This window comes from Lissotriton helveticus, chromosome 2_2 (genome assembly GCF_964261635.1).
Source record: "Lissotriton helveticus chromosome 2_2, aLisHel1.1, whole genome shotgun sequence".
Lineage (NCBI taxonomy): Eukaryota > Metazoa > Chordata > Amphibia > Caudata > Salamandridae > Lissotriton > Lissotriton helveticus.
The window spans coordinates 124,795,472-124,810,407 of NC_136060.1; positions in this window are offsets into that span (position 1 = coordinate 124,795,472).

A 14,936-nucleotide genomic window follows, 5' to 3' on the forward strand; every position below is an offset into this window, starting at 1 on the left:
TGTTACAAAAAATAAACATACATCTTAATTTTTAATATATATATATAGTGAGCAAGGACGTAAGTCCGAAACGCGTCTGATGACTGGCACCACCATCACCATTTGTTGGAAATAAATTTTTCGAAATGAAGTCTGGCTTGCGGTAATTATTAAGGAATTATTAAGGAGTCTGTGTACTTGTTTGCTGGCTGACGGCTGCCGCCGGCAACGCGTTGGATTTCATATATATATATATATATATATATATATATATATCTCTTAATCACTGCCCGATGAGACCGCCGTCTCATCCTGTCCGTTTTCCTTACAGACAGTTCTCAAAGAAGACGAACAGAACAGACCCAAGTTTCTTCGTGCAATTAGTGGTTTATTTCAAAGAATAAAACCCAGCAAGTCCGCATGACGCGTTTCGCCTCCGACACGAGGCTTGGTCACATGATCGCGTTGCGAAAAGCAAAGAGGATACTTATACATTCCCAACATGGAGTTGGGAGGAGTTAGATTGCAACCACCCTATTCCTATTAACCCCATAGTCTCCAAAAATCTATAGAGACCTATTGCAAACAATTAAAATAAAGTTCATGGCATAGTGCCAAACAGTTGTTTTGTTATGAGTAACAAAGTCCCGACAATCCACATTTCATGCATGTTCTACTAGATACAACTACTATACATATAATATAAAATCTGATAATGTACACAAATAAATATATTCATATATATACAGCTTATGTTATTATCAAAAATATATAATCTATATATCAAAAAATATACAATTAAATATTCAAGGGTATCACTATACCATTAAATTCATTTATATACTCTCTAACTATTATATACAATGCTCGTCAAATATCAGAACATGTGGAAATAAAAAAGCTTTCACTATACATTCCCACTCCATGCTTACGTGTGTAATATTATATCAGGACACGAATTACGGCTCCATCAAGGAAACCACTACTCAATTGATTTGAAAACAACTGGACATCTAGCCTACCAATAGGCATTACTTCCTTGTGCTGAATCATAATTTCAGATTTCATTTGCAATTTCCATAAAACAAACTAGTGGAGAACCATTATTATTCAATTATGTACCCTCAGACAGACTAGCACCCTTATGTGTATAAACAAATATAAAGTGCAAAAAATGATAATATTTCTAAACGTCATATAATTCTTGATGAAAAGTTAAAAACCTATATTACTAAGTCAGAGGGAGAAGGACTAGATTTTATACCTCCTTCTATCCCCACTGCGGACCTAATGAGCACCCACAACCCACATCTAGAGAGACCTATTAAATCTATCATTATTGTATTCAACATTAACGAACTGATTTAGCTTCCAAAATTCTGTGGAACTCTATAACGGCACATTATTGGATCAGTATATATATCAAGGTTCAGAGGCAAGTATAAAGATCCTCACTCGCGTTCATGCCTTGTGGAGTTTTGCTATCCAATTCTAATATATACCTTGTCTCCAATAAACGAAGTTTGGCATTTCTGTCACCTCCTCTCTTCAGAGGGAGGACACAGTCGATGGCATAATATTCTAGACAAGCTGGATCACTCCTGTGTGCACTTTCAAAATGACGGGCTACTGGGTATGCCTGATCTTTACCCACAATAGCCCTAATGTGTTGCAGAACCCGCTTGTGCAACGGCAGGCGAGTACTACCCACATACCGGAGAGCACACGGGCACTGCAGCACATATACTGCAAAATCTGTTTTGCAGCACATTCTCTTTCTTATTTTTACTGGCTCTTTTTTGAAAGGGACTGCATATTGTGTCTTATTGCAGCCATACTTGCAAGCCTTGCAGACTGCACATTTTTTGAAACCACCTCCCAGGGCACCCCAGGTGTCCGAGACTGGTTTCTCAAGGAAATTGTGTACAAGCCTATCTGCCATGGACCCTGATCTTCTGAAGGTTATATCTGGTTTGCCATAGATATATTTGCCGATAATCGGATCACATGTGATCAAATTCCAGTTGTTGTAGAATATTTTACGAATCTCTCTATGCTGTCTGCTGTATTTTATGATTACCCTTGGCTTGATCACTGTTACTTCCGCATCTTCAGTTAAAGACTTAGCTTTAGTTTTCACTGCTAAGGCTTCCTGTCTAGTGATGGAATTGGCTCGGTCGATTGCTCTACGGACAGTTTTGACCGAATACCCTCGTAACAAGAAACGCTGCCTACTCTCATCCTGTGCTGCTTTGCAGTCTATTTCTAAGCTGCAGATTCGCCTTATCCTCAGCATCTCCCCGAAGGGAATGCTGCTAATAAGATGTTGCGGATGGTGACTTGAAGCATGCAGCACCGTGTTCCCTGCCGTGGGTTTTCTATGCATTTTGGTGGCTATACCTCTTTCTGTTATGAACACCTCTGTATCCAAGAATGCAACTGACATGGCATCAATATGTGAAGTAAACCTTAAATTAAGGCCGTTGTTATTTAATACTTCCACAAACTTTGTTGCTTCTCCATCTGTGCCTCGCCATATCAAGAATAAATCATCTATGTATCTTAGATACAATACAACATGATTCTTCAATGTATCCTTCAGTTCCCCTCTGAGGACCTGCTCCTCCCAGAGCCCCATGTGCAAACATGCAAGACTCGGAGAGAAGCAGGCCCCCATTGCGACACCTCTAACCTGCTGATACAGCTGGTTATTGAAGAGGAAAAAATTGTGTTCTAGGCATAGCTCAATCATAGATAACAACATTTTGTTGTGGTTTGAGAAATTCATAGGTCTCTTGTTTAGAAAAAATTCCACCGCTTTTAATCCATCTGCATGCTTTATCGATGTGTATTATGACGATACGTCTAGCGTCATTAGCAAATAATTGTCCTGCCAAACCACATTGTTCAACTTTCTAATAAAATCAGAAGAATCCTGAACATATGAGTCCAAACCTTTTACCCAATCCTGTAAAAAAAAGTCAATGTAACGAGAAATGTTCTCAGTTGCGCTGTTTATCGCCGATATGATCGGTCGACCTCGTGGAACATTGATGTCTTTGTGCACTTTTGGTATTAGATAAAATGATGGTATCACTGGATGGTCATTTTTCATGAACTTATATTCATCATTTGATAACAATTTGGCACTTCTCCACGCCATCAATTTCATGCTCTGCTCTTGCCATGCTGCCTTTACCAGAGTGATGTTACTTTTCTTGTAGCAGGTGATATCTAATAGTTGTTTCTCAGCCTCAGCTATGTACATTTGTCTCGGCCATAAGACAATGTTCCCGCCTTTATCAGCCTGGCGTACAATTACATCGTTTTTCTTTTCTAGTTTCTTAATCAAGGATTGGTAGCATTGATTCTTTTTATTTGTGACTCTACTTTTATTGTTTGTAGCAATGTAGAGTTGTTTCAATTCTTTGGCAACAAGCTCGTGATATACCTTATATATATATATAAACGTAATATTAATAAAAAATATACTATATTTTTACCATAGGATAGCGGGAGGATACAATTTACTATTACCACTCCAGTGAGTGCAACAGTAGAGAAAACATTGGATAGCGTAAGGGTAAAAATTACTATTCCCACTCCAGAGAGTGCAACAGTAGGGAAAGCGTTGGATAGCGTAGGGGTAAAAATTACTATTCCCATTCCAGTGAGTGCAACAGTAGGGAAAGCGTTGGATAGCGAGGGGTAAAAATTACTATTCTCACTCCAGAGAGTGCAACAGCAGGGAAAGCGTTGGATAGCGGGAGGGCAAAAATTACTATTCCCAATCCAGAGAGTGCAACAGTAAAGAAAGCTATATACCATGGGATCTGTGCACACGTCAATTCATTCACTATACAGTATTGACAAACAGATTATGTACAATATTTAGCACAAAGTCAATAAGGTCGAGATAGTCTTGATTGATGTGATCTTCAGTTCTGTTTTTATTTGCAACGCCCGGCCAACACGTGTTTCTTCAGGGTGGTGCACCCAAGACTTCGTCAGGGCTCCAACGGGCAGTGATGTTTCAGTTTATGTTGCGAAATCTCTACGCTCTCCGCCGGTTGTACTTCCGTCCCGGCTGTCAGGTTCAAACAAAGTGAGAATTAACACTGCGCATATTCAGCAGCTTATGTTCAGTATGGGGTCCTTTTGTTGTAAGACACCGTTCGTGTGTACACGGTGAATTCCTGCCGTAGACGCCGCAGCTCCAGTACTGCTGCCGGCTCGCGTCCTCGCGTGTGAATGTAACAGTAAAGAAAGCGTTGGATAGCGTAGGGGTAAAAATTACTATTCCCACTCCAGAGAGTGCAACAGTAGGGACGTGTTGGATAGCGGGAAAGTAAAAATGACTATTCCTACTCCAGAGAGTGCAACAGTAGGGAAAGCGTTGTATAGCGTAGGGGTAAAAATTACTATTCCCACTCCAATGAGTGCAACAGTAGGGAAAGCGTTGGTTAGCGTAGGGGTAAAAATTACTATTCCCACTCCAGTGAGTGCAACAGTAGGGAAAGCATTGGATAGCGAGAGGTAAAAATTACTATTATCACCCCAGAGAGTGCAACAGTAGGGAGAGCGTTGGATAACAGGAGGGTAAAAATTACTATTCCCACTCCAGAGAGTGCAACAGTAGGGAAAGCGTTGGATAGCGTAGGGGTAAAAATTACTATTCCCACTCCAGTGAGTGCAACAGTAGAGAAAACGATGGATAGCGGAAGGGTAAAAATTACTATTCCCACTCCAGTGAGTGCAACAGTAGGGAAAGCGTTGGATAGCGAGGGGTAAAAATTACTATTCTCACTCCAGAGAGTGCAACAGTAGGGAAAGCGTTGGATAGCGGGAGGGCAAAAATTACTATTCCCAATCCAGAGAGTGCAACAGTAAAGAAAGCGTTGGATAGCGTAGGGGTAAAAATTACTATTCCCACTCCAGAGAGTGCAACAGTAGGGAAAGTGTTGGATAGCGGGAAAGTAAAAATGACTATTCCTACTCCAGAGAGTGCAACAGTAGGGAAAGCATTGGATAGCGAGAGGTAAAAATTACTATTATCACCCCAGAGAGTGCAACAGTAGGGAGAACGTTGGATAACAGGAGGGTAAAAATTACTATTCCCACTCCAGAGAGTGCAACAGTAGAGAAAGCGTTGGATAGCGTAGGGGTAAAAATTACTATTCCCACTCCAGAGAGTGCAACAGTAGGGAAAGTGTTGGATAGCCAGGGGTAAAAATTACTATTCTCACTCCAGAGAGTGCAACAGTAGGGAAAGCGTTGGATAGCGGGAGGGCAAAAATTACTATTCCCAATCCAGAGAGTGCAACAGTAAAGAAAGCGTTGGATAGCGTAGGGGTAAAAATTACTATTCCCACTCCAGAGAGTGCAACAGTAGGGAAAGTGTTGGATAGCGGGAAAGTAAAAATGACTATTCCTACTCCAGAGAGTGCAACAGTAGGGAAAGCGTTGTATAGCGTAGGGGTAAAAATTACTATTCCCACTCCAATGAGTGCAACAGTAGGGAAAGCGTTGGATAGCGTAGGGGTAAAAATTACTATTCCCACTCCAGTGAGTGCAACAGTAGGGAAAGCATTGGATAGCGAGAGGTAAAAATTACTATTATCACCCCAGAGAGTGCAACAGTAGGGAGAACGTTGGATAACAGGAGGGTAAAAATTACTATTCCCACTCCAGAGAGTGCAACAGTAGGGAAAGCGTTGGATAGAGTAGGGGTAAAAATTACTATTCCCACTCCAGTGAGTGCAACAGTAGAGAAAGTGTTGGATAGCGGAAGGGTAAAAATTACTATTCCCACTCCAGTGAGTGCAACAGTAGGGAAAGCGTTGGATAGCGTAGGGGTAAAAATTACTATTCCCACTCCAAAGAGTGCAACAGTAGGGAAAGTAAAGATACATCTTAAGTTTTTGTATATATACATATATATATATATATATATATATATATATATATATATATATATATATATATATATATATATATATATATATAAATATATATATATAGATATATATATATATATATATAAACATAATATTATTAAAGTATATACAATATTTTTACCATAGGATAGCGGGAGGATAAAATGTACTATTACCACTCCAGTGAGTACAACAGTAGAGAAAACGTTGGATAGCGTAAGGGTAAAAATTACTATTCCCACTCCAGAGAGTGCAACAGTAGGGAAAGCGTTGGATAGCGTAGGGGTACAAATTACTATTCCCACTCCAGAGAGTGCAACATTAGGGAAAGCGTTGGATAGCGTAGGGGTAAAAATTACTATTCCCACTCCAGAGAGTGCAACAGTAGGGAAAGTGTCCTGAAGCCTTTCAGAAGCGGTCGCTCCCCACGCAGCTCCTCGCACTGACTGTTGTGGTATCGTAGCGCTTACTCGCATTGCTCCTACCTCACTGTTGCCTGTTTGCTCTTAATTCATTGATCGTAGCGCTATTGCTGTTGTGGTATCGTAGCGCTTACTCGCATTGCTCCTACCTCATTGTTGCCTGTTTGCTCTTAATCAACTCATCGTCGCGCTATTGCTGTTGTGGTATCGTAGCGCTTACTCGCATTGCTCCTACTTCACTGTTGCCTGTATGCTTTTAAATAATTTATCTTAGCGCTATAGCTCGAAAACGCGCATTAGTGCCTGTCTGCTGTTTTGTTAAATAATTATCGTAGCGCTATATTTAGAAAGCGCGCAGTCAGTAGAATTGTATGGAGCTTGGTTGCCCTTGGTTGAACAGTTTCATTAGTGCATAGCGTCCATTTCAGGTTGTGCCCCCAATCCAGGTTCGCTTTTGGCCTGCTGCCATTTTGTGGTTTGTTGTTGTGTATCCCTGCCCGGACCTCCACCCCGCCCCCGCCTCCCAGCTGCTCCTCCCTCCCACTGATACTGTAGGATTTACCCTCCGACATCCATGCTGTGACCGTCCTGAAGCCTTTCAGAAGCGGTCGCTCCCCACGCAGCACCTCGCACTGACTGTTGTGGTATCGTAGCGCTTACTCGCATTGCTCCTACCTCACTGTTGCCTGTTTGCTCTTAATTAATTGATCGTAGCGCTATTGCTGTTGTGGTATCGTAGCGCTTACTCGCATTGCTCCTACCTCATTGTTGCCTGTTTGCTCTTAATCAACTCATCGTCGCGCTATTGCTGTTGTGGTATCGTAGCGCTTACTCGCATTGCTCCTACTTCACTGTTGCCTGTTTGCTTTTAAATAATTTATCTTAGCGCTATAGCTCGAAAACGCGCATTAGTGCCTGTCTGCTGTTTTGTTAAATAATTATCGTAGCGCTATATTTAGAAAGCGCGCAGTCAGTAGAATTGTATGGAGCTTGGCTGCCCTTGGTTGAATAGTTTCATTAGTGCATAGCGTCCATTTCAGGTTGTGCCCCCAATCCAGGTTCGCTTTTGGCCTGCTGCCATTTTGTGGTTTGTTGTTGTGTATCCCTGCCCGGACCTCCACCCCGCCCCCGCCTCCCAGCTGCTCCTCCCTTGCCCCTCCCCCCTCCACTACCTACTTATGACAGATGCCTTTACGCGCAGCGGTCGCGCCCCATGCGCGCCAAAGGTAAGCCCGTCTACACCGTCCGCGCCAGGGCCGCGCCCAGCGGCAGACCCCCTGGCCCCCGCAATTCCCATCCCACCCGCATAACTTATGACGCCGCTACCCTCTCAGCCCTTAACCCTGGACGACTCCCTAACTGCTACCATGCCGCCCCAGGTCACACCCACGGACCCTTCGCCTGCCACTCCTGCAAGTTCGACTGCATCAGGACCCACACCAAATCAACTAACTCCAAACAAAACTCCGACACTAACCACCTAAAATGCATCCTGATCAACACCCGCTCAGTCCACAGACACTCCATTGAACTTTGGAACCTACTCGACACTACATCGCCGGACGTCGCCTTCCTCACAGAAGCATGGATGAACGCCTCATCAGCGCCCGACATCGCCATAGCCATCCCGAATACCTACAAGATTATCCGTAAAGACCGCACCAACCAAACAGGAGGAGGCATCGCCATCGTCCATAAGAACACCATCCGCATCACGACCAGTCCCGACGACAACCTCGCTTCCGCCGAACACCTCCACTTCCAGATTCACACCGACCACAAAACCACACTCAGAGGCACCCTCATCTACAGACCACCAGGACCCCGCACACAATTCAGCGAAGACATCGCTGACTTCATCAGCCCACATGCTCTCTCCTCCGAGAATTACATTCTACTGGGAGACCTCAACTTTCACCTGGAAAAGAACAACGACAGCAACACCTCCACTATTCTGGATAACATGGCCAATCTAGGACTCAAACAACTTGTAGACACCCCCACTCACTACGCCGGACACACGCTCGACCCTATCTTCACCTCCAGCAAGCACATCTCCTTCGATCACACCACAGCTCTCCATTGGACGGACCACAGCTGTGTTCACTTCAACTACAAAAAGTCCACGACCCACAACCCCCCACTACCTATTCCACGAAGAAATTGGAACAAAATCACCACTGAACAACTCTTCACATCGCTTCACCAAAACCCCCCCAACAAATCATCGGACCCAAACCAAGCAGCCACTAACCTCACACAATGGATCACCCAGAGCGCCGACGAACTTGCACCCTTGAAAAACCATCTTACCAAGCAAGGTAGCAAAAAAGCCCCCTGGTTCAACGATGACCTTAAGAAATCCAAGAAGTTCTGTCGTACCCTCGAGAAAACTTGGAGAAAAAACCCAACCACTGATAACCTAGCCACCTTCAAGAACGCCACCCGCAAACACCACCAACTTATCCGATCCACCAAGAAATCAGCATTCAAGGATCGACTTCACAACAATGCCTAAAACAGCAAGGAACTATTCAACATCGTCAAAGAATTCACTAACCCCACCGCCGGCACCAACAACATTTCTCCCTCCCAAGACCTCTGCGACTCTCTATCCTCATTCTTCCACAACAAAATCGCCGAAATACATAACAGCTTTGATAACCAGGCCGAAGACCTGTCCACTCCACCCATCTCCGATCCAACACCACCCTCTAACAACCTTCGCGCCTGGAACCCAATCACCACCGAAGACACCATCCGCCTGATGAACTCCATCCACTCAGGATCGCCAACCGACCCTTGTCCCCACCACATCTTCAACAAAGCAGGCTCCATCATCGCACCCCATCTCCGAGACGTTATCAACTGCTCCTTCAACTCCGCTACCTTCCCGGAAATCTGGAAACATGCCGAACTCAGCGCCCTTCTGAAGAAACCCACAGCAGATCCCACCGAACTTAAGAACTACCGCCCCATCTCACTCCTCCCATTCCCTGCCAAAGTCATTGAGAAAGCCGTCAATAGTCAGCTAGCCGCCTTCCTCGAATCTAACAAATCCCTTGACCCCTCACAGTCCGGCTTCCGAGCCAAACACAGCACCGAAACCGCCCTCATCGCAGCAACAGACGACATCTGAACACTACTGGACAACGGAGAAACAGTCGCCCTCATCCTACTTGACCTCTCCGCAGCCTTCGACACAGTCTGTCACAGCACCCTCATACAACGACTCAGTAACGTCGGAATACAAGGAAAAGCACTGGAATGGATCATATCGTTCCTTGCCGGAAGAACCCAGAGAGTCCGCCTCCCCCCCTTCAAATCAGAGGCCACCGAAGTCATCTGCGGCGTACCTCTAGGATCATCACTCAGCCCCACCCTTTTCAACGTATACATGAGTCCCCTCGCTTCCATCGCATGCCAACACAACCTCAACATCATCTCCTACGCAGACGACACCCAGCTGATCCTCTCCCTCACCAAAGACCCAAACACCGCCAAAACCAACCTACACGAAGGGATGAAAGAAGTAGCCATGTGGATGAAGAACAGCCCTTTAAAACTGAACACAGACAAAACGGAAGTCCTCATCTTAGGCCCATCCCCCTCAGCCTGGGATGACTCCAGCCCTGGGAACCGCACCCACACCAACGGATCACGCACGCAACCTGGGCTTCATCCTGGACTCCTCCCTCTCGATGACCAAACAAGCCAATGCCGTCTCATCATCCTGCTTCAACATCCTACGCATGCTCAAAAAAGTCTTCCGCTGGATCCCCACTGAAACAAGAAAGACGGTCACCCACGCACTGGTCACCAGCCGACTGGATTACGGAAACACCCTCTACGCCGGAACCACAGCCAAACTACAGAAAAAACTCCAACGCATCCACAACGCATCAGCCAGACTCATACTAGACATCCCTCGTCAAGCTCACATTTCCGACCACCTGAAAGATCTCCACTGGCTCCCCGTCAACAAGAGAATAACGTTCCATCTCCTCACCCACGCACACAAAGCCCTCTATGACCTAGGACCCGAATGCCTCAACACGAGACTGTCCTTCTACACCCCCACCCACCAACTTCGATCCTCCAATCAAGCCCTCGCCGCAATTCCGCGCATTCACAGATCCACCATGGGAGGAAGATCCTTCTCCTACTTAGCAGCCAAGACCTGGAATTCTCTCCCCACTCACCTCCGCCTTACTCAGAACCACCTCTCCTTCAGAAAGCAACTAAAAACTTGGATATTCGATAAGTAAAGGCACCCGCCTCCCCAAGCGCCTTGAGACCCTCTGGGTGAGTAGTGCGCTATATAAATTTCTGAACTTGAACTTATAGCGTAGGGGTAAAAAGTACTATTCCCACTCCAGTGAGTGCAACAGTAGAGAAAGCGTTGGATAGCGGAGGGGTTAAAAATTACTATTCCCACTCCAGTGAATGCTACAGTAGGGAAAGCGTTGGATAGCGTAGGGGTAAAAATTACTATTCCCACTCCAAAGAGTGCAACAGTAGGGAAAGCAAAGATTAAATATATTAATAAAAATTAATTAATTATCAATACCAAGAAAATATTAATATTTTTTTAACCAATTTGGTATTATATAATAATGAATCAATTACAAATACAAATTAATATCAATAATGTAAATTTAATAACCCATAAATACAAATTAATTACCAATTAATTAATACATTAAAAATAAATACCAAATAATAAATAAAAATTATTTACTTAATTACAATTAAATTACTTCCCCCCCTATTCCCCTAAAAGCCCACAACCCACTAAACAAAATTAATTAATAAAATTAACTTAATTATCAAATAATCAATTAATAAAATTAAATTACCAATATTAAAATTAATTAATTAATAATTAATTAACAATTCAAACTCAATACCAATAAATTAATTAACATATTTAATTAATTACAATTAAATTACTTCCCACCCTACTCCCCTATAAACCCACAACCCACTACAAATAGTAAATTAATTAAATTAACATAATTATCAATTAATCAATTAATACAAATTAATTATCAATGAAAAACTAATCAATTACCAATTAATTAAAAATTAATAATTAATTCAAAATAAATACCAATTAAAAAATTTACATACTTAATTATTTACAATTAAATTACTTCCCACCCTATTCCCCTATAAACCCACAACCCGCTACGGAAAATACATTAATTAAATTAACATAATTATCAATTAATAATTTAATAAAAATACATGACCAATTAAAAATTAATTACCAATTAAAAATTATTAATTATCAATTAAAAATTAATTAACAATTAATTCAAAATAAATACCAATAAATAAATTAACATTTTTTATTAATTACAATTAAATTACTTCCCACCCTATTCCCCTATAAACCCGCAACCCGCTACAGAATTAGATTACGCAAAAATTAAATAACATACAAACACTTTAAAAAATGAGATATTAAAAAATTCGATATATTTTAATATCTATATTATATACTTCGATATTTTGTCTTTCTATATTTTAAAAATTGATATTACTTACTTCGATATTTTAACTTTCTATATTTTAAAAATCGATATACTTACATCGATATTTTGACTTTCTATATTTTAAAAATCGATATTAATTACCTTCTATTCGATATTTTTAACCACTATATTCCGTCCATTCGATATTATGTCCATTCTATATTTTTTACTCGATATTATGTCCATTCTATAATTTTTTATTCGATATTATGTCTGTTTACCCTTCTGAACCTTTTGCTGAAATGAACAGACATTAGCAGAAAGGAGAATTGTATGCCAGCATGTTTATTTTTGCAGGGCTATTGTTAATGACAGGAAACCATGTCGCTCTGCATGTTACACATAATAATATTAGGAACTGTAGCTATGTTTTTTTTAACGATTTGCCTTACAGTATAACAAATGACTATCTGTCCATTCGAATGTTTAATTTTGCACTGCAGATTCCACATTTTTTGTACATTTGCACAACCATATCCATTTAGAAGGTGGCGCAGGAGACCACGGTCTTAAGCTTTTGGGAGGTAGTGGGAGCATTGACAAAGGTGTGACCATGTAGCCAGGGCTTTAAGCAGGCCAGATCATGCCAGGGACTGACTTTGAAACGGGTACCTAAATAGTCCTGTTATATCTTTAACTTTAAAAGCAAAAACACTGATCTCAACAAAAATTGAAAATACCCTTAAAGTAATCCATATAAACACCCTTGAAGTAATCCATGTCAGCCATGCAGTCCCTGTTTTCATTTCACATACTTCATCGTGTATTACCTAAGTTTATTTGCTTTTTCTAGAAGTTGTATTTTGCCTTTTTTTCAAGCACTGTATTACTCTTGAGTGGTACACAGTGAAATGAGTGGCTCTGATGTCACAGTGAATTCAGGTTTTAGGTGGCATTTATAATAATGCACGCTTGAGAGCTCTAGCGTTGAGGCTGAAGGGAGTGCGAGTATTTTACAGTGCTTGTTAGTGGGTCATAAAAGTAGTCATAGAACATGAACATCCAATCCTTGGCTTCTTTGCAGAGAGTCCAGAGGGATGGTCACATATTTGCCAATTGTAACTGTGGAAAAGTGTGTGAAGTAGATCTAAAGCAGTTATTTTTAATTTTTTTTTTTATTTATTTATGCATTTTTATATAGCGCGGACTTTACCCGAAGGTGTCAGAGCGCATCACGATAGGAACAGAACTGATACATGAGAACATTACAAGTGAGCAAAATACAAAAGCAAACGTTACATTAAATGAAGCAAAATGACAATTGTGCGCCAACAAAATATAAGAGGTAGTAAACGGTGCATTACAAAAGTGACAATCGTGAGTCAACAAAATACAAGAGGTAGCAAACGGTGCATTGCAGGAGGAAAAAGTGACGTGTGCAGGTTACAAAAAGCGTACAAAATAAATATAGAGGTATAATACTGCAATATATGGAGGACACTCCAGCACAAGAACAAACGTTACGTAGGCACTGGTGGCACTTGTGCAGGTGTCGAAACAAACAAATGTAGGAGGTAGAAAACAGTGTGTTACAGGAGAAAGTGACGGGTGCAAGTCACCCACGAGTCCCAGACACAGGAAGAAGGACAATACTGCAATAAGAGGCAGACTCTCAAACCACAAGAACACACTTGGAAGACACTTCCATAGTCAAATAAAGTAGATTTTTCAGTAGTTGAAGGGCTTCCTTCAGATAGCAGAGAGGGCATGAATTACATTTGGAAATGTCTTTGAAGAAGGAGAACTTTGAGGTCAGATTTGAAGGCTTGGGAGGAGGAGGTGGTCCGGAGCTGAGGCGGAAGTGAGTTCCAGATTCTCACTGCGCTGCCTGAAAAGGATTGGGCCACTGATCTCTCCTTCTTGAAAGTGGGAGGTTCAAGCAGTAGATTTTCCGCATTTCGTGATGGTCTAGAGCCTCCAGAGAGTTTCAGTTTATTCGCCAGGTAGCACGGAGAGGAGGAGTGCAAGGCTTTATGGGTGATGCAGGCAGTCTTGTAGATAGCTCTAGCCTCGATGGGGAGCCAGCGGAGGGAGGATAACATGGGAGTGATGTGGTCGCTTCTTTTGGCCCCATAAATGAAACGAGCTGCTGAATGTAGAACAGACTTAAGGGGGGATAGGTGGGATTTGGGGAGGCCAGTCAGAAGAGAATTGCAGTAGTCCAGTCTGGAGAGGACCAGCGATTCGACCAGGGTTTTGAGGTCATGCACCGGGAAGAAGCGACGAATCCCCCAAAGAAGGCGCAGTTGGTATCGGGCAGACTTTGCAATTGAATTAATGTGGGAGAGTAGATTGAGTTTTGTGTCGAGTATGACACCAAGGGATTTTGCGCTGTCGACAATGATGGGATTAGTGTTCAGCAGATTCATCTGGTCCATCCATGATTGCACTGGGGGAGGAGAAAGTGAGGAGGAGAGGAGGAGGAACTCAGTTTTGGAGGGGTTCAGGATCAGTTGATGTGTTGACATCCAGTTATGAATGGAGTCGAGGGTAGAGCTTAGGACAGAGAGATCGTGAGTGGAGGCAACCTTGAGGTAGATTTGAGTGTCGTCAGCGTAGAGGTGATAGTTGACCCCAGATTTACTTAGGAGATTTCCCAGAGGTTCCAAATAGAGATTGACCAATGTGGGTGCAAGAATAGAGCCTTGGGGAACACCTTGACCCACCGCCAAAGGAGGTGAAAGACTGTCCGCTATTTTGATCATTTGGGATCTATCAGAAAGGAAAGAAGCAAACCATTTAAGCACGGTGCCCTCCATGCCCATTCTCTGTTGAAGGGTGTTGAGGAGGGTGTTGTGGTTGACAGTGTCAAAGGCTGCCGAAAGATCAAGGAGAATTAGAAGACAAGACCCTCCCGAGTCTAGTATTCTCTGCGCGTTATCGATCACTTGCAGCAGGGCAGTTTCAGTGCTGCAGTTTTGGATGAAGCCGGACTGAAAATTGTCAAGAAGATCATTGTCCTTGATATGACGTGAGAGTTTTTTCGCAACACATCTTTCTGTGATCTTCGCAAGAAAGGGTAGGTTAGTGATGGGGCGGAAGTTGTTGAGGTCATTCGC